The sequence below is a fragment of the Mobula birostris genome, chromosome 18 (genome assembly GCF_030028105.1).
Source record: "Mobula birostris isolate sMobBir1 chromosome 18, sMobBir1.hap1, whole genome shotgun sequence".
NCBI classification, from domain to species: Eukaryota; Metazoa; Chordata; class Chondrichthyes; order Myliobatiformes; family Myliobatidae; genus Mobula; species Mobula birostris.
The window spans coordinates 46,090,255-46,111,392 of record NC_092387.1 but is presented as its reverse complement, the minus strand read 5'-3'; the positions used below and the strand labels follow the sequence as shown (position 1 = coordinate 46,111,392).

General features: G+C 39.9%; 1 protein-coding gene across 7 annotated transcripts in view; it reads left to right on the top strand.

Moving 5' to 3' along the window:
- Positions 1-21,138, top strand: part of gbf1 (golgi brefeldin A resistant guanine nucleotide exchange factor 1) — a 295,188-nt gene that overhangs the window by 113,295 nt on the left and 160,755 nt on the right. The window contains exon 1 of one of the 7 annotated variants that reach the window (XM_072282596.1): positions 6,639-6,685. The exons of the other annotated variants lie outside the window; for them this stretch is intronic. The gene's annotated coding sequence lies outside the window, so the exon portion shown is untranslated. Of the gene's footprint in view, positions 1-6,638; positions 6,686-21,138 lie in introns of those variants that run through there. 7 annotated transcript variants of the gene reach the window in all.

The following is a 21,138-nucleotide window of genomic DNA, read 5'->3' as shown; positions in this document are numbered from 1 at the left end:
TAAGGTGTTGTTCCTCCAACCTGAGTGTGGCAAGACCCGACGCAGACTGGGAGACTGCTTTGCTGAAAAAATTGGCGAGACCCGACGCAGACTGGGAGACCGCTTTGCTGAAAAAACTCTCTGCTTTCCGCAGGGATCGCTCCCTATGCGACTCCTTTGTCCATTCGTCCCCCCTATCCCTCCCCACTGATCTCCCTCCTGGCACTTATCCTTGTAAGCGGAACAAGTGCTACACATGCCCTTACACCTCCTCCCTTACCACCATTCAGGGCCCCAGACAGTCCTTCCAGGTGAGGTGACACTTCACTTGTGAGTCGGTTGGGGTGATATACTGCGTCCGGTGCTCCCGATGTGGCCTTCTATATATTGGCGAGACCCGACGCAGGCTGGGAGACTGCTTTGCTGAACACCTACGTTCTGTCCACCAGAGAAAGCAGGATCTCCCAGTGGCCACACATTTTAATTCCACATCCCATTCCCATTCTGACATGTCTATCCACGGTCTCCTCTACTGTAAAGATGAAGCCACACTCAGGTTGGAGGAACAACACCTTATATTCCGTTTGGGTAGCCTCCAACCTGATGGCATGAACATTGACTTCTCTAACTTCCACTAATGCCCCACCTCCCCCTCGTACCCCATCCATTATTTATTTATATACACACATTCTTTCTCTCTCTCTCTCCTTTTTCTCCCTCTGTCCCTCTGACTATACCCCTTGCCCATCCTCTGGGTTCCTCTCCCCCCCCCCCCCCGTCTTTCTCCCCGGACCTCCAGACCCATGATCCTCTCATATCCCCTTTGCCAATCACCTATCCAGCTCTTGGCTCCATCCCTCCCCCTCCTGTCTTCTCTTTTGGATCTCCCCCTCCCCCTCCCACTTTCAAATCTCTTACTAACTCTTCCTTCAGTGAGTCCTGACGAAGGGTCTCGGCCTAAAACGTCGACTGTACCTCTTCCTAGAGATGCTGCCTGGCCTGCTGCGTTCACCAGCAACTTTGATGTGTGTTCTTTGAAGCTTTTGTGTGTTAATTGAAGTAAGCAAGGAATTTCAAATTTAGTGCTGCCTAAAAGCTTTAGGAATCAGCCAGGGAGTTTTAAAAATATTTGACTCATGTGAAAATGACATAATTAAGAAGCTGTGATTTCTTGTTCCTGATGTCATTATTGGTTAAATGGAAATCAATTTATTTTTATTACAAAAAGTTGTGAATTTAATTATAGGAATTTGAATATGCAAACTCAGTTGGGCACTTGCAAGTTGTTGATAAGTTGGGTGGGGGCAAGGGAGATGGTTATAGTTGAAATGAACTTGGGTTAGCCCTCATCCTGATGGTTACCTTTTTGTCTGAAGGACTCTGTGCAAAGTCCTTGGGATGCACCATGTCACAGCGCTGAGAACATGAAACACTTAAGAAACGGCTCTTTGAGTTGGTTCATCTATAAATTTAATAGGATTGCGGCTGATCGGACCTTGGCCTTGACACACTTTCCCACTTCCCTTGATTCACTGTAGTTTAAATGCCTGTTATTTCCACCTTGAGTATATTTAATGACATCACCTCTACAACTGTCTGGGGTAGAGAAATATAATGTCTGAGAGAAGAAATTCCTCTTTTCTCTACCTTAGGTAAGCGACTCCTTATCCTGAGCATGAGAAATTCTGCAGATGGTGGAAATCCAAGGCAACACACACACAAAATGCTGAAGAAACTCAGCAGGTCAGGGATAGGTGATAGGCAGGTAAGAGGTGAGATTGGGGAACAAAAGAAGAAGGAAGGGCAAGGGATTTTATTTAACTAGAAGGAAAAATTAATATTCATGCTATCAAGTTGGATGCTACCCTGACAGAATATAAGGTGTTGCACCTCTACCCTGTGGGTGCCCTCGATTTGATACGTTGGAACGTGGATTGGAATTAAAATGTTTGGCTATTAGGAAGTTCCACTTTTGGCAGTGGAGCAGAGGTGGTCCCCTAATTTATGACTGGTCTCACCAATGTAGGGGGGGCTGCACTGGACCTTATTCTGAAACTATTTTTCTTAATGATAGATATCTTCATCTGGTGATATATTCTCTCAACTTTGATGCTTTCAACTTCCCCCCTCAAAATCTTACATGCTTCAGGGATCTGCTGTCATTTATTTAAACTCAAATGAGTATACACCCAACCTACTCAACCTCCCTTAATGAGTCAACCATTCATCCTGAGAACTAACTTGTAAATTTTCTTTGCACTGCCCCCAATGCAAGTATATTCTTCCTTAAATATGAGGACCAAACTTGCACATGGTACTCCAGGTTTGGTAATCTGTACTCAAAGATGTGATCTGTCACTGGTGTTTGCAAAGAATGGGTCTAGCCACAAGGCTGCAGAACATCATGTCCCTCATGGAAGAATTTGTATTTGACTACTTGTTAATTAGGCAGCAGTCTTCTTGAGATGTCTTTGAGGCCTGGTGGTTAAAAAAAGTGGTAGATCCATGGCTTTCTGAGCAGCTTATCTAAGTAACTTAGTAGAATGACTTGACATCAGAGCATTCAGGTCCAGAATCTCATTACTGCTGTATGCTACCTTGAAGTCGCTGAGTCATTCATCACCTCCTAGAAGATATGTTTGCCAGAAAGGCCTGAAGAGTGCTGCACTGTTCCTTGTAGATGTGTGATGCAGAAGTTTGTGATCCTTGGGCTTTTGCAAGGATGAATGTCAGCTGCTGATGGATGATTAGTTGTCCTCCAAAAGCTATGTTTCCGAGTGCAAGGAGCTGTCTTATGTATTGAATGTTGTTAGCTACCTTGTTGCAAGCTGTAGGGCGATGTGCTGAGGAAATACACAAACTTGGTGCGGCTGCCACAGTCTTCATGAATAATAGGCTGATATCATTTAAATCTCTTTTCCAATGAAATGAAACATCTTCAACAAGCATAGGTGTGTTCTGGATTTGCAAGCTTTATGAATAAATTATTTGGATAAATAAACTTGTTCTGAGGTAATCTCGGTCTGTCATGGATATTGTTTGTCAGGTATAAAAAATATTAAATCAGGATTCTGTCATGAGCTGGTCAGTCCTGCCCTACCCTACAACTTGCTTGCTGGTGAAGTATTTTGAGATCTACTCCAGTAATGAGAGGAAAATACAGCCTCCTTTCTACGTCCAGAACAATGTTTATGCATTTTCTTACTCTTCCCACAAGCTCAAACAATTGTGATTAAAACAAAATATTTTTCTATCCATTAATGACAAGATGCTTTTTTCTATGAAATGAATGGTTGCTTGTTCAAACTTACCATTTAATAATAGGAAAAACACGTCTGTTATGCATAAACTACAGAATTTTGTCCACTGCAGCTGCATTTTATTGACTTCAGATCCTAATCTGTATAGGGGACAAGTTTCTGAGAGGAGTAAATTACTAAAGAAGTATTTATCTTTGTTAAACTTAAATGTGAGCAACTGCCTAAAGTTGCCTTTGTAACAGAAGTATCCTTAGTTCTATTTTTTGAGCATGATTTTAGGATGTCTAAGTCTGATGAAATGCTCCATGTACTGTTAATTCTACATTAAAGGAAATCACATTATACAGAATTTGACATTGGAATCTAGTGGTGGAGAATGAATTGATGTGACTGAATTGATGTGATGTAGTGGATGCTTTAAGAGCAAGTTATTTGGTAGGTTCTGATTGGATTAAGCAAATACAATCTCATGATGAGTTTACTGCCATCTGTCAAGTTGTATTGTGTCCAGTGCTATTAACATGTGGTTTTGAATAGCCGTCTGCATTGTGAGCTTTTTGTTGGTTAAATTGTGAAGTTGTTTTTATTTCCCATGCTTGTACTCCATGATTCACAAAATAAAATTTGCCTTTTCAATTGTATATTTCTTTCTCAGTTCATTGGAAATTACTTGTATTTTTTAAAATATAAATTTGTAAAATATCTGTACGTGATCCACTTTTGGGATTCTTGGTTCTCAAAAATTTAAAGGCAATACTGGAAATCTATATTCATTTGTTTTTTTTTGGATGCTTGAAAAATATTTAATTTTTTCCAAATTATACAAATTTTTTCAATTTGTATAACAATTTATGCAAAGGGTGTGTCTATCAACAAAAAGTATTGTTATTATAGTTGTATAGAGTATTCCTGTTAATTGGGATACCTTTTGAGACCGGTACATTTTGGCCCATTTAAGTGGCTGCTGGAATTAGCTGAAGTTTCATGGAAATAGTTAAAAGATCTTAAAAGGCCAAACTACTGTTTAATTGAATAACAATTTATGTATCTAAATCAAAAAATAGAACAAATTGAGACTCTACCAATGCCTGTACGGTACTATAAAACTATATTTGTACGATGCTTTAGATGATTGCATTCTCAAAGTCTTCATTTGCATTGTAACATTCAAGATAATTGTTGATACTTTTGTTGAAGTAGTGGAATCGTTGACTTTTTTCACTTCTGGCCATTTCTGGGTTTTTCAGGCGTGAATGCTTGAAACTGCAGTGAGCAAAACAGTTCTGAATTGTCTTGCTGCTTAATTCTCACCAATTGTCAGTGACAAAAATCACTACTTTTTGAACACAAACACAATAAACTGATGCTATTTAAAAGCTAACAACAGGAATTCTGCAGATGCTGGAAATTCAAGCAACACACATAAAAGTTGCTGGTGAACGCAGCAGGCCAGGCAGCATCTCCAGGAAGAGGTGCATTTGACGTTTCAGGCCAAGACCCTTCGTCAGGACAACCTGACGAAGGGTCTCGGCCTGAAACGTCGACTACACCTCTTCCTGGAGATGCTGCCTGGCCTGCTGCGTTCACCAGCAACTTTTATGTGTGTTGCTATTTAAAAGCTGTTTTCTCTAACCACGATGTAGTGTCTTAACATCCATGCAAGTGCACACAACTGATGTTAGCTTGGAGCTGTTCGGCAACAGTCTCCTGCCCTAATTAGGTGGCATAGTGTCCCAAATAAACAAGAAATTTCCAGCTATTTTCTCAATTTAGTTTTTGTTCTTTAAGAATTGTCCCAAATAAACAACTGCCTTGATTAGCTAATGTCCCATTTATCTGGAGGTCACTGTATTATCAGAGTAGATGGTATATGAGCTACTGTTTACCATAGAATCATTCTGTCATGGCGTTGCGTCAACTCTCGTTGCATAATTTCTCCATTTATTCTATCTTGTTACAAAGCAAAACATTTTTATGCTGATGCTGCAGTTATAGTATAATTGACACTACTGAATGATCCTGTCCTGTCAGAATACAGAAAAAGGAAAGCCTTATATTAGTAGCTTCCACAACCTGATGGTTGTCAAAATTGCTGCTGAATCAATTGAGCATCTTTAAAGTATAGACACTGTTGGAGTGTAGGAAATGTGGCAGCCACGTAAGTACAGCAAACTCGTGATAGTATACCAGATTATCCAGAATCAAAATAGAAAAGTACTGGAAAGATGAGAACAGTTCAGACATTGGGGGCGAGATTGGGGGAAGAATGGGGTACATTGTGGTGGCGCTTGGTGATAATTGTGATTTGGTGGGGGGGGGGGAGTCAAAGATAACATGGTAATAAAAATGCACATACATCACCATGTGCAACCCTGAGATTCATTTTCTTGTGGGCATACTCGATAAATCAAATAACTATAATACAGTCAGTGAAAGGCTGCACCAACAGGGCGGATAATCAGTGTGGAAAAGACAGCAAACTGCACATACAAAAAGAACAAAAAAAAAGCGGTAAATATCGAGAACATGAGATGAAGAGATCTTGAAAGCAAGTCCATAGGTTGTGGGAATAGTTTGGTGATGAGGCAGGTGAAGTTATCCCCTCAAGTTCATGGACCTCTGATCTCCTCCTCCTCCTCCTCCTGAAGACAATAATTGGCTTCTTGGTCTTGCTGACATCGAGTAAGAGGTTGTTGTTATGGCACCACTCAGCCAGATTTTCAATCTCCTTCCTACATGCTGATTCATCATCACCTTTTGATTTGGCCTATGACATTGGTGTCGTCTGTAAACTTAAATATGGCATTGGAACTGTGCTTAGCCACACAATCATAATGGTAAAGTAAGTAGAGCAGGGAACTATGCACAGAGCCTTGTGGTGCACCTGAGCTGATGGAGATTGTGGGGGAGATGTTGATGCCAATCTGAATGGACTGGGGTCTGCAAGTGAGGAACTAGAGCAGCGGTCCCCAACCACTGGGCTGCAAAGCATATGCTACCGGGCCGTGAGGAAATGATGTGATTTGGCGATATGAGTCAGCTGCACCTTTCCTCATTTCCTGTCACAGCCACTGTTGAGCTTGAACGCGCGTGAGGTCATTACCCACGCCTCATCCATGTCAGCGCAGGAGGGAGATCAACTTCTCGAGCTTGCAAATGATGGCGGGCTGAAAAGTATGTTTGACATAACATCTCTGCCAGCATTCTGGATCAAAGTCAAGGCTAAATATCCTGAGATAGCCACGAAAGCACTGAAAATGTTGCTTCTATTTCCAACAGTTTTCTGTGAAGCGGAGTTTTCTACAATGAATGCAATGAAAACTAAATTGCAGAATAGACTGGACATAAGGAACCCCCTTCGAGTATCACTGTCTCCCATCACCCTCAATGGCACCGACTTGTTGCAGGAAAACAAGCCCAGGGCTCCCACTGATTCAGCGATATTGGTGTGTTGCAATGATTTTATATATTCATACGGGGAAAATATGTGCTGTGTGTTTAATATCCAAACGTAACTTAAAATGTTATGATGCTATTGACTTATATAAGCACATAACAATTACAGCATGGAAACAGGCCATCTCGGCCCTTCTAATCCGTGCCGAACGCTACTCTCACCTAGTCCCACCGACCTGCACTCAGCCCATAACCCTCCATTCCTTTCCTGTCCATATACCTATCCAATTTTTCATTAAATAATAATATCGAACCTGCCTCTACCACTTCTACTGGAAGTTCGTTCAACACTTACTTCAAGCTCCCCTGTCCTCCCCTGATAATTGATTTATCACTATATTCATGCGAGGAAAATATGCGCTGTGTGTTTAATATTAGATTTGTTAGATAAACCCTTTTAGAAATGAAATTCAGTGTATTAGCCACTTATCACCTATATTCCGGTCGTGATTAACACCCCACCCCCGAACAGAATTGCCAAAAACGATTTGCAGAAAAAAAATGATTGGGAGGTACATGCATGCGCAAGTCACGCATGCGCACTGGTGCCCGTGCAAGGCTTCATGGTCATTGTAGTCTTTCTCTGGGTAAACACAACGTATTTGACTGCTACTCCTGTCTGTTAGCATCCCTACCCCCTCCCCCCGGGTCGGCTGGTCCGCAAGAATATTGTCAATATTAAACTGGTCAGCAATGCAAAAAAGGTTGGGGACCCCTGAACTAAAGGATCCAACTGCACAGTAAAAAATTGAGGCCAAGGTCTAGAAGCTTATTAATTAGTTTTGAGGGGGCGATGGTGATAAGGTGCATCCTGATGTATGCATCTTTGCTATACAGATGTTCTAGGGTTGAATGAGGCGCCAATGAAATGGCATCTTTTGTGGAATTGTGCCATTAGGCAAATTGTAGCGGATCCAAGTTGTTTTGCAGGCAGAAGTTGATATGTTGCATCATCAACCTCTCAAAACACTTTGTTGTGGATGTAACTGCTAATGAACAATAGTCATTGAGGCACTGGTATAATTGAAGCTTGCTTGAAGCAGGTGGACACCTCAGACTGCTTAAAGATCTTAGTGAATACTCCAACCAGTAGATATCTTTTAAGTTAAGTTCAATATTGAGCTCTAAAGTCTGCAGTATTCTCCAACAGAAGGTGAGATGCTGTTCCTTGAACTTGCAGTTGATATTTTTTTGGAGGAATGAATGGTGACCTAAGACAACGTGTGCAGAGTTTGTCAGAGGCTTAATGTGACAGGTGATTAGAAGCTCAGAATTGCCTTTGTGGACTGAACTTAAGTAAAAATCACTTTTTGTGTAGATATATAAGAGATTATGTGAGTACTGATGCAATCCACTAAACTATGATGGGAAAATCTGTTTGACTAATCTATTGGAGTGCTTTGAGGTCTACCTAATAGTTGGATTCCTGGAAGGCTTTTGATGAGGTTGATTAAGGTTAACAAGGTTAGAGCACTTGGGTTTGAGAATAAAGTATTGATACAGATTGAGAATTAGTTATTGTACATAAAACAGAATGGGAATAAATAAGTAAATACTTCTCAAGTTGACAGGGGATACTGAAGTTGTCTGTGCCTTTGCTCCAGCTGTTGTTGATCAATAGTATTGATTTAGCCAAAAGGATATCTCTAAGTTTGATAACAGTATTGAACTCGGCCTGATTGTGAGTTCAAAGGAGCATTTAGGGCTTTAGGGGAACATGGGCAAGTTGAACATTGAGTAAGTACATGCTGGATGGAATATAGGAAAAATGTGAGGTTATCACTTTGTCATACCTTACAGAATGGTAGTATATTTGATTGGCTAGTGTTAATGTTGTGTTGGAGTTGTATGTGAAGTCGCTGAAGACCAGCATGCAAATTCAGCAAGTGATTAGGAGTGTAAATGGCATGTTAGCCTTGATAAAAGAAAGTTTCACTATAGGAGTAAGACATTTTCATTGCAATTAGATCTTGCTGAAATCGTGCCTTGAGTATTGTATATTTTATTCATTTAGCGATACAATGAGGAGTAGGCCCTTGTGGTCCTTCAAGCCATGCTGTTGCAGCAACCCCTGAAAAGCGCTATTAACCTTAACTAATCACAAGACAATTTACAATGACCAATTTACCTACCCATTACTACTTTGGACTTTGAGAGGTAACCGGAGGACCCGGAGAAAACCCACACATTCTATGGGAAGAGTGTACAGAGACTCCTTACAGAATGGCACTGGAATTGAACTCCGAACTCCCAGATGCCCTGAGCAGTAATAGCTTCACGCTAACAGCTACGCCACTGTTGCACCCTGGTTCGGTCATCTTGCCCAAGATACTTGCCAAAAAGGAAATGTGGTGAAAAATTCAGTGGATTGTGTTCAGGGATGGCAAGTTTGCTAATTGAGAAGAGATGCAGAATACTGGGATTGTATTCTTTAGAGTTCAAAAAAATATGGAGAGATCTTGTTGAAAGTTATGCAATTCTTAAAGGGCTTGACAGGCTGGATGCAGGATGATTGGTTTCACTGCAGGGTTTCAGGAAAAGGGGTAGTGAATAATTAAAGTAGTGAAGAAATTGTTTCTTATCTTGAGAGCTTGAGGGTCTGGGGGTGATTAGGTAGTGAAGCTTTGGAATTGTCAGTCAGAATGTTTGGAAGGTCAGTCATAGTGTTCAATGAAAACAATGATCAACAGTTTTCTTTAAGTGAATCAAGAAATATAGAGCTAGTATCAGAAAATGGCACTGAAGTTAAAAATAAATAAAGCATGATTTTTATGAATGCATGAGGAAACTCAAAGGGCCATATGTTCTGCTCCCATTTCTTCCATTCTTGAAGACACTTGAATAATGCTTCACCTTGAAGGATTGTTTGGGACTGTGGATGGTCGAAGAACAGGAGGTAAAAGTAACAGGTGTTTCAGCCCCGCATAGGAGTTGCATGTGAATGTCCTGCAAGTATGGGAGTGTTGATTGAGATGGAAAAGCAGATAAAGAAATAATGGAAGGAATGGTCCTTATGGAATGCTGACAAGGGAGTGGAAGATGTGTCTACTGATGAAATCTCATTGAAACTGGTGGAAGTTGTGGAAGATAATCTATTGGATGTGGAGCATGGTGAGATAGAAGCTGAAGGGGAATTCATTCCTCCTTGTGGCTGGGAGGAAAGAAGGTGAAACCAGAATGGTGGAAAATAAAGGAAGCCCATTTGAGTGTTCAAGTCAAGTTGTCAAATTTATTTATATAGCACATTTAAAAACAACCCACGTTTTCCAAAGTGCTGTACAGATCAGAGCAGAATAGCTAAAATTACAAATACAAGAAACAGAGACATAACCAACAAGGCAAACAGCTTATAGGCACAAAAGAAACAACACAAGGGCCTAGGCACAAGCCAAAAATCAGCCACAGCAGGAGGATTCAAGCGTTATTGAATAAAAGTAAGATTTGAGCCTGGATTTTAAAAGAGTCGATGGAGGAGGCAGATCTGATATAGAGGGGTTACAATAGCAAAAGCGCTGTCACCCCAGAGCTTAAGTTTAGATCGCGGAACAGCCAGGATCCCCAAGTCAGCCAACCTGAGGGACCTGGAAGTAGAATAAGAGGTTAAAAGGTCTGTGATAAAAGGGGGAGCCAGCCCATTAGGGCTTTATAAACAAATAGGAGAATCTTAAAATCAATTCTGAACAAGTCAGCCAGTGGAGGGAGGCCAGGATAGGAGTAATATGGTCCCTCTTCCGGGCACCTGCCTGGAGCCTAGCTGTGGCATTTTGGACCAGTTGCGAACGGGACAGGGACGACTGAGTAATCCCAGTATACAGGGAATTGGAGTAGTCCAAGCGGGACGATATAAGGGCGTGGATGACTTTCCTGAGATCTTTGAAAGAGAGAAACTGCTTGATTTTGGCAATAGTACGAAGCTGGAAAAAGCTGGCTTTTACTACTGCATTAACTTGCTTTTCAAACTTAAAGGTGGAATCAAGTATCACACCAAGGGATTTAACATGGGGTTTGACAAGGGTGGACAGGTTACCAAGACCGTTGGTTCACTTTGATGGAGTCAGGGGGGCCAAATAGGACAACTTCAGACTTGCCTTCATTCAGCTGTGAGAAGTTTTGTGCCATCCAACACTATGTCCTCAAGGCAGTTCATGAGGCTGACTAGATTTGACTGGTCATTTGGTTTTAGGGGGAGATAAAGCTGTGTGTCATCCGCATAACAGTGGAAAGAAATGTCGTAGTTTTGAATGATTTGGCCGAGGGGAAGTGTGTGTGTATATATATATATATATATATATATAGAAAAGAATGGGACCTAGGATGGAACCTTGAGTGTTAAATCATATGAGAGAGAAAAAAATATATAATCAATAGATAAAATATAGATGAGAAACAAGGAAAATGAAATGGAGCAGATATTGGTTGCTAACTTATCCCTACAGATTGAGATGGAAATACCAAGGATGAGAATAGTTTCCAAAGGCCTGTGACAGCTTCCTCATAGTTCAAAAGCAAAGGAATTTGATTTTAAAAAACATTACTAATAATCCTTTTTAAAAAAAAAAGGTAAATTATGGTAAACTATCACCATGACAATGAAGAAGTGAGCAAAGGCAAAGCCAATTCAAGAGATGTTCCCTGCTGGTGCACTGCAAAATTGATGCGCTTGGAGTTTGAGTTGTGCTGGCTGGAGTGAATGATTTGGAGAGGAGAAGAAGAGGCGGAGAAGTTCCGATGTTTGTCCAACTAACCTGGGTGCGAGGGTGGATGCTGTAAGCGCCAAGCCGATTTGGAGGGGTCATGAACGGCTTCTTTAGCAGCAATATCTAGGTCTGAAGTTAATCGCTGTGTGGCATGTTCTATGGAGCAAGTCCCTGTGGTGGAGCCTGGGCCCTTTTTTTTTAATAGGCATCCATTAGTCTCGTGAGACCATGGATTTGCGCCTTGGAAGGTTTCCAGGGTGCAAGCCTGGGCAAGGTTGTATAGAAGACCGGCAGTTGCCCATGCTGCAAGTCTCCCCTCTCCATGCCACCGATGTTGTCCAAGGGAAGGGTACTAGGGTCGATACAGCTTGGCACCAGTGTCGTCGCATTGCTCTGCGATGTGTGGTTAAGTGCCTTGCTCAAGGATGCAACACACTGCCTCAGTTGAGGCTCGAACTAGCGACCTTCAGATCACTAGACTGACGCCTTAACCACTTGGCCACGTGGCCACAGCCTGGGCCCTAATGTGAGGTAAAATCTATGGTTTGGATGAATTAAATGCTGGCCCAGATAAACTGGAAAGGCAGGATATTGAGAGTCTGGTGAGGATACATCACTCTGGGTGCTGAGCTGATTTGGAGAGGTCGAGAATGGCCTCTTCGGCAACAAAATCTAGTCCCGGAGCGATTTGCTGTGGAGGAGCCCGGGTCCTAATGCAAGGTATGATCTATTGTTCAGACAATCTAAACATGGCCTAGATAGACTGGGGACTCCTTTCTCCATGACACAAAGGCTGTAAGACTGTCCTCGGATGCTGTGCTTCGTGTCTGCAAACTTTACGGTGATTTGCCCTGCTAATATGATGAACTGAATTCTGAGACATTGGGCCTACTCCAGGCTGCTCTGGATATTTGGATCCAAGGAGTCAATTTGGTTCCGAATACTGTTGTTGTTGCTCGCTTATATTGTTTGCATGATTTGTGTTTTTTTTTCTCTTTCTGCACTTTGGGGGTTGGCCTTTATTTTTTTTAAATTGGGTTGTTTCAGGTTTCTTGCTTTGCGACTGCCTGTAAGCAAACACATCTCAACGTTCTTTGATTTATACATTCTTTGAAATAAATGTACTTTGAATCTTGAGTTAGATAAGGACCAAGTGGAAGTGTTCTCTCCATGATTCTATTTTCACTGAACACTTCTCAAAGCACTTGTATGTAAGTAAAAGAGAGATAATACTTCCCACACTCCATGAACCCAAGCACCCTTTACATCTAAAACAGCAATTTATTTTTGCAGTTTTTCTAATCTGGTATATTGCATTCAGTGTACACAATGTGGTCTCGCCTTCACAGATTTGGTGATATTTTGCAGAATATGTCTGTTCAGCCCATTGTGAATTGATCTCGAGAGAAGGTCTCTGGAAAGTGAGCAACCTTGATTTTCCTGTTGCCTATCACTTTAATTCTCCATATAATTGTCATTCTGAACTCTTTTTGTGCTGTTAATATCATTCACTGATGCTCAATCTAATCTTGAACAGCACCTCATCTGTCTGGCATGTTGCGGATTTCTTTTTACTAAATTTGTCAATTTCAGATAACTGCATAGTCATTTTTTAAAATCTCTTGACAGATTTAGTGGTGCCTTTTCATTATTTTCTCCTTTTTATTTGATTTTTTAAACAGTAATTTTTACCTTGACAACTGATCACAGACATTCCCGGTATTCTATCCACCTTGTCTGCAATTTAAATTGCGCTATTTTTTTTTTCTGATGAAAATTTGATTCTGATTCTTTCCCCACAGCTGCTGCTGGACTCACTGAGAGCTTGTGTGCATTTTGTAATTTTGCTTCTGGATTTCCAGCATCAGTGGTTTTTTCGCTCGATCCTATCTTATCCACGTTATGTCATTTTGTGATGCTGGTTATGTATTTGGTCCTCTGAACTCAACTCAGCAAAATAGTGCATGTGATTTATTTTGAGAAGTTGAGAGAACTCTGTTTTACAAATAAAAGATGGCCAATATAACTGTACAACACTTCCTCAATAGTTATTGAGGCATTAATCATGACTTCTGCTAAAGTTTCAGGAGTGGGATATGAACTTGCCTTCCTATTGTCCTTCTAAGACTTAGTACCAGTCCAGTTAAATGAGCTGACTGTAACAGTCAAGGAAATTGGTGTTACAGTTGATGAATCCTTTTTCATCAAGGAGAACTAATTGCCATTCCACTTTGTCAGTGGTTTCAAAGCATGTAAAACAATGACATATATACTTAAGCCACCAAAATATTTTATCTTTATTAATAAATAAAAATTAGATCATATCTATCATGTGCATTGTTCCTACAATGGAGCCTATAAAAAAAATTCTGAAATGACAGGGTCGCAAGTTTGGAGGACAATCCACTCTAGCAGTGCACTGAAGCATTTGCTTCATTGGAGACCGTTAAATCATTAGGAATGTTGTACACAGGTCATTGTCTTTGACCTTAAGAATTTGAAAGCTCTTTCTCATTGTTGGCTTGTTTGTCTTGCTGAATCTCGTTCTTTTCTGTGGTATTGAAAATTGATTTTAAGTATAGTGTCTTATTCTAGCAATATTGAAGAAGATTGGGAGGTTGTTAGAGGTAGCCTACTGAAAGTGCCCCTGGGCAGTGGATCAATATAGCAGAAATCATTTCATATCTTATAGACACATAGTGTGGACAGTTTTTTTTCTCCTGAGTTTTGATATTTAAGAGGTGATGATCTTTGATGAGCTCTTCATTATCTATCCATGACAGTTTCTCCTCCATCCATTATACACCTCCAACTCTGCTGCTCCATTTCTCAGCAGCCTCCTTCCTCTCCTCCCCATTCCCAACAATGCACATATACACTTTATTATTCATTATGTAGTGTCTTAACTTTGAAACATACTTAAAATTGTGCTTGGTATTTTGGCCTGGATTTTTAAAATGTTGGAAATATGACAATATCTCGCAGCCATTTATGCATAGCTGAATGCAATTCTGAAAGTTGTATATAGCAGGTCCTTGCAGATAGATAAAATGATAACAAGAGCTTGCAAATGGACTCCCAGTATATAATTCATTCTGTGATTGGGCAGTTATCCTGTAAATTCCCACAGAACGTGCTAAGAAAGTTGTGATTTGGCAGCACTTGACCGATTATTCTTTTACCTTCTCATTCACAGATTGACTGATAATAGTTCCACTGATCTCCACATTTCCTTGGCTAAATGCATAAGGATGAGATGTGTCTTATTGGTTATCAACCACCAAATAAAGTTTTAAATAGAGCTTAGAGATCCCAATGATATTGTATTTATCATTTCATTTTTTCCTAAACAAGTAATGAACGTAATTAAAATCCCATGGATTTTTAAAGCAATTATTTAATTTAATGATTAATGCTTATTTTTATATTTGAACGTGCTCATAGCAAGCTTTTCATAGTATACCGTCATCAGTAAACTGTCTGCCTCACACTCTAAATTTCTGCAATCCCAAAAATTAAACTCAGTAATAAATTTCCATTTCTATTTTCATTTTTAACTTAAGAAATTAAGCAAGGGTAAATTGTACATATTTTATTATAAAGTCTGCATTTGTATGTTATCCTTTCTATACTTCTCCAAAGTGCCTTACATTTAATACTTTGGGGTAGTCACATTTGTATTTTACTGAAAGATTCATGGGATTTTCTCATATTTTCATGGTCTTAATGAGCATGTTTAAGTTGCCATTTGTAGGTGAAGTGACTAAATGGGATGTGTAGTTATTGTTAGGTCAATCATCTGAAATGTTCTTTGAAATTGAAGCAAGCAGAAGTTAAACTTTAGGTGTTCATCAACTTCTTAGTGCCTTTGGTTTAATTTCTGCATGGAACTAAGTATGCTTAGCATTCTTCTCCTGATAAATTGAGGAATAATTTGGTTAATAGCTTTTGTACTACAATTAGAGGTGGAGCATATTGGCTAGAGGATTATTAAAAATGTCAGTTAGATGCCAATTAGGAGAAAGCATTTGCTGGTGGTTTCAATGTTAATATTCTGTTTTGAAACCTTTCAGCTGGTAATGTATTTTAAATCAAATCCATTTTCAAATGAATGTAAAAAGTAGTGATTTTTCAAGTGTAATTTTTTGTAACACCCTTTCATATCTACCTTAAAAATGCCCGTGACTGTTTATAGAATGCATAGTATAGGGTACAATATATGATCTGCAAAATATATTGTAATAATGCCTTGTCAAGAATCATGTAAGCATTGGCAACTTAGAAATAGGTAACTCGGCCACCATGTGCTGTGGATTTAAACACTCTGATTCATACCTGATGGTAAAGCAAATGAGAAGTTCCATTAGTTGTTACTTGCTGTCGAGGCAATAAAATTATTAGTTTTAAAAAAACATTTTTACCTGAGCAGTTTGGACAGCGTGATTTACATTCTTTCGAGCAATGTTTTTTAAACATCAAATTTCCCATAAACGTTGTTGTCTTAATCAAGCTCCAGATCTTTTAAGTTCATGTGTAGTTGGTTATCTTGTATTGTCAATGAGCTCCTATGTCTGTATGAGAAGGCTAAAATAATAATAATATAATAAGATGGTAAAAGGCTCACCAGTTTTCTGCAGAGAAATTGAGTATACATACTGTTGATGAAAATGTGCTTTGTGTTCAGCTTTTAAATTCTTTGGCACAGGAGGTCAGGTTAGCCTTTGAAGTCTTTTATTGCATCCCAGCATAATTAAGCCATGTACGGCTTTTAACAGGGTCGTTTCTTTCAAACTGCTGTTTGCAATCCATTTGTGTAAAGCTGGATCAGGTCATTCAGTGATTCGTGACTCTCAAACTTCTTGAATGTTGTTCTTACCTGTTTTATATTTTTCTGTGCACTTTTTCTGTTTCCATTAAATAGCTGTTATTAGTGGCTGATAGCCCCAAGATATTTTTCATCAAATTAAAAGGGGTCTGCTTAATGTAGCTTGCTAAAAGTAAAATTAAAGGATTTATCAACTCATTCCACACAAAGGAGTGACAAAAATTATTTTGACATGTAAAGTCGATGTAAATCTTTGCTATAAACTGAAAAGCAGCAAAAAAAAATCCTGAGTAGCAATGAGCAAAATTATTTGAAACTTTAAATAGCTATTGTGGTAAGACTTATTTGACAAATTATTAAAAAACATCCATGAATTTTCTTCTTAATTAAAGTTGACATTGAGTCAGAAAATTCGTGATAGCTCTCAGTTGCAGAGGTAAATGAGTTGTAAAGAGACTCAGCAAGGAAGAGAGAAAGGGGGCAAATCATGTTGTTAGTGATTTCTTTCGCTCTTCAAAATCATTATTTTTTTGACATCAGTTCCTTGTTGCCGTTACTTTAAAGTAAGTATTTTGTTCATAAGTGATTGACTTTTGTACAGTTTGAATAGAAGAAGCTGAAAGCCACCTTCATTGGTAGGAGCCATACTCTGCTTCAGTTATGTAAAATTCTTGCAGCGTTGTTTGAAGTAGGCAAATACTGTCACTCAGGAATGGGTGCTCATTTTGGCATTATCTCTAAAAGAATCCTTGAGCAATGAAATTTCTAACAAAAAAGCACAAATGCTGAGGATACTTGACAGATCAGGCAGAATCTCTGGAAAGGAAATCAGCAATAACTGGAAAAATTCTGAGAAAGTTTTTTAAAAATCTAGAATGTACACTCTTTCCACAAATGCTGTTTGATCTGCTGAGTGTTCCCAAAATTTTGTATTTTTGTAGTTTATTTTTTTTCTCCAGTAGTTTTGACATGTTGCATGAATACAGCATGTCTTCAGGTGAAACTTGTTGCAACCTCAATACAGGCTTGGCAGAATACAGTACATCCAAATCAAAGTCTGGTAAATGAAAATCTGTGCAATGGATCATGGAAGCTGTTCCATGAATTTGTTAAGCACCATTGCTAAGCATGAAGTTTGCAGGTTTCTTCATCCGCTGTATTGATGTCAGTTTAAGACAATGTGCAATTTATCTACAATTAAGTTGAAGGTTTCTTAAAAGGTACAATTACCTGGATGGTTTATTTAGACCAAAAGGTTGTAAGTACCAGTCCAGGTTCACTGTAGTTCACCCTAGCAGTTGATTAAGTGGCTGTGTATTCAAATTCAAATGATTTGTGATCAACACCACAGGAGATTTGTTGCTGATAAAAGAAAGAATGAGGAATAGAACAGGGCCACTATGTGAACTATCAGGAAGATTTGAATCAGTCACATCTTAAAAAAAACTCAAAGGGCAATCCTCGTAAAGATTTGATATGAAAGGTACAGTAAGATATTTCCACAAGACTAGAGTTTGGAGTTGTGTTGGCGCCTGGCCAAGTGGTTAAGGCATTGGTCTAGTGATCTGGAGGTCGCTAGTTTGAGCCTCAGCCGAGGCAGCGTGTTCTGAACTTGAGCAAGGCACTTAACCACACATTGCTCTGCGACGACACTGGTGCCAAGCTGTATCGGCCCTAGTGCATTTCCCTTGGACAACATCGGTGGCGTGGAGAGGGGAGACTTACAGCATGGGCAACTGCTGGTCTTCCATACAACCTTGCCCAGGCCTACGCTCTGGAAACCTTCCAAGGCGCAAAATCATGGTCTCACGAGACTAACGGATGCCTATTATTATTGGAGTTTGGAGTTATAAATGCAAGATAATTACAAATTAGTAATTTAGGAGATTTTACCCACATGATATTTAAGGTACAGTTGAATGAGCATGAATGCAATTGAGTTGATAACTTCCTTCTCCTTCCTGCAAAGGAATTAAGGTTTTAAAAACTCCAAATACAAGTAACTGGAGAAAAGCGCAACATGCTTCTTTTTGATCATTCAGATATTGCTTGGAATGATTTCTCAAAACTTGTCCAACAGATTTTACTGTAGACTTTTTGGGTTACTTAACAAAGGAAATTTGGATTTTTCTTTGAACATGTTCAACCTTGCATAAATATTAAGCTTGCATAATTGTAGTCTGGTATGAAAGCCCATATTGACTCTGTAGCTTTGCAAATTGAGATGATGTGCATCATTCAATTTGGGTTGGGAGGTGCATAGCAAAATTTCTTCACCTCACTGCTGTCACTGTAATGTACACTCAGTGGCCACTTTATTATGTACACCTCTATACCTGCTCATTAATACAAAATCTGATCAACCAATCATGTAGCAGCAATTGAGTGCATAGAGCATGCAGACATAGTCAAGAGGTTCAGTGGTTGTTCAGGTGAAACATCAGAATGGGGAAGAAATGTGATATAAGTGACTTTGACTGTGGAATGATTGGTGCCAGATGGGGTGGTTTGAGCCTTTCAGAAACTGCTGATCTGGGACGAACAGTCTGCACAACAGTCTCTAGAGCAGTGTTTCCCAACACCTTTTGGCACAAAATTCCCTAAAGCACTTTCATACTTGCCAATGCCCCCCTAAAGCACTTTTGTACTTGCCAACATCTCTCTTGAGCACAATCTATTTTCCAGCGCCCCTGTGCTTACACAGTACCTCTGCACTGTACAACAATGTTGATATCAAAATGACCCTTGAACATGATGGTTTTTAGCAAGAGTTGAAATATCTGGGTCAAATTGTGACGGCAAAATCCTGAAGTCCCCACGTGTAACACTGTTATGAGTATGTGATTCACTGCTCTAAAGCCCCTTTCTACACAAGGTAGGAGGATGGAAATGCACTGAAGAGCAGCTTGGCTCTTCTCCAAACACCAGGAAACTTTGTATGACAGTGAAGCCTCATGCCACAAAATCCAACATTTTTGAAAAGCATTTTTGCTGCTTCATCATTCTGATTTTCAATAATTTCTTGCAAGTTCTCTTCCTGTTCTTCCACCTTGCAAAGAAATAGGTCAATTACCCAGTCTGGAATTTCCAGATCGTTCAAATCCTTGAATTGATTCTTAAGTGACTGCAGGTGTAAGCAGTGCTCTTGCAAATTGCCATCTATGAAGGAGGGTGCCATACTCTTTGACGATGGCAGCGAGTTGGAATGATGGTTGTGGCACGCAAAGGAACAGTGAGGCAAAGATGAAGACGATTACAGCGGTGAAAATTATGTTGACAAGGATTTAGATTGGAATCTGAATGTTAGTCAGGATAGAGGTGCTCTTTGGCAAGCTATTTACTATTTCTAGTTAGCATGATTGACTAGTCACATAAGGTTTCATAATTCCCAAAGATGGTTCTTAACCACACACATGAAGCTGAGGTTGCTTTGAACACCTCAAGAGGAATCCTCAGGGTCAGCAGGTTCACTGATTGTGCTCTGTTTCACCATTTGGTTCCGGACAGCACTGTGTTGTTGTGCGATCTTTTTCTGTACATTTGTGGAGAAAATTGAGAGGGTGTACTTGACTTACCAACTGTTAAATTGCACGAATTCTTACTGTGCTGTGATTCAAGGCGAACTTTTGTGCACCCTGATTGCTAATTTATGCATCCCTAATAAAGTTTGTTTGGTTGGTATGGTTGGGCGAGGTTGCTGAGTTTGAGATGCGTTGTGATGATGAGTACTCACTGCCTGCAGAGCTGTCGTTTTTCCTGTGCTCCAGTGCCTCATCCTTTTCGAAGTGCCCGCTCTACTAATGGTCAATCTGGTCTCGTGCCTCAAGTTAGGGTTGTGCTTGCGGCCTCCCTCCCCCCCAAGAATCTTGAACGTCCCTGATGACTTCTATTTCACCTAACATCCCCCTTGGGACATATAATTGTCCCCTTTAGGAATCACTACCCTACAGAGAATGTGCGAAAAACAATAAAACATCCAGTGAACAAATAACTCTGTGGGAGGAAAAATGCCTTGTTAATGAGACGGGTCAGAGGAGAATGGCCAGACTTGTTCAAATTGACAGGAAGGCAACAGTAACATAAAAAATTCAGGTGGTGCAGTCACATAGTGGTTAGCACGACAGTTTACAGTACCAGCAACCTGGTTCAGTTCCCACCGATGTCTGTAATGGGTTTGGATGTTCTTCCCGTGACTCTGTGGGTTTCCTCTGGATGCCCAGTTTCCTCCATGGTCCAAAGACGTACCAGTTGATAGATTAATTGTCATTGTAAACTGTCTTGTGATTAGGTTCGGTTTAAATTGGGGTTATTGGGCAGTGCAAAAGGGCCTATTCCATTCTGTGTCTAAATAAATAAATAAAATATGTAACCATGTGTTACAACAGTGGTGTGCAGAAGAGCATCTCTGTATGCAGTTCACCTTAAACCATGAAGTGAATGGGCTATAGCAGCGGAAGACTGCAAACATACAGAACTGCACTGTGTAAATTCATCATTAGATGTCTCATTGACCAGAATTCTCACTGCCATTCAGCTCATGTCTGTCATAGCTTTTTGAAAAGGTCTGCCCAATTATTCACATCTTGCCCTATTCCCAGTAACTTTCTGATTTTTAAAGTATAGATATAATTACTTTCTGAGGGTTATCATTGAGTCATTTTCCACATCTATTACATTAGGTGGTGCAGTCTATATGCCTGTTCACAAATCTTTAAAAGCTCTCTTTTGATTTGAAACTGAAGCTCTTTGACTGTTGTTATAAATTTGTGCTTACCACTCCCACTGTCACTGAAAGCTTTTACTTCCTGTGTGCCTTATCGTGATCCTCTATATCTTTGAAGATATTTATTAAATGCTGCTGCAACTATTGCCATGTTAAGGAAAACAACCCCAGCCATTCTAACTAAACTCTTAATCATGA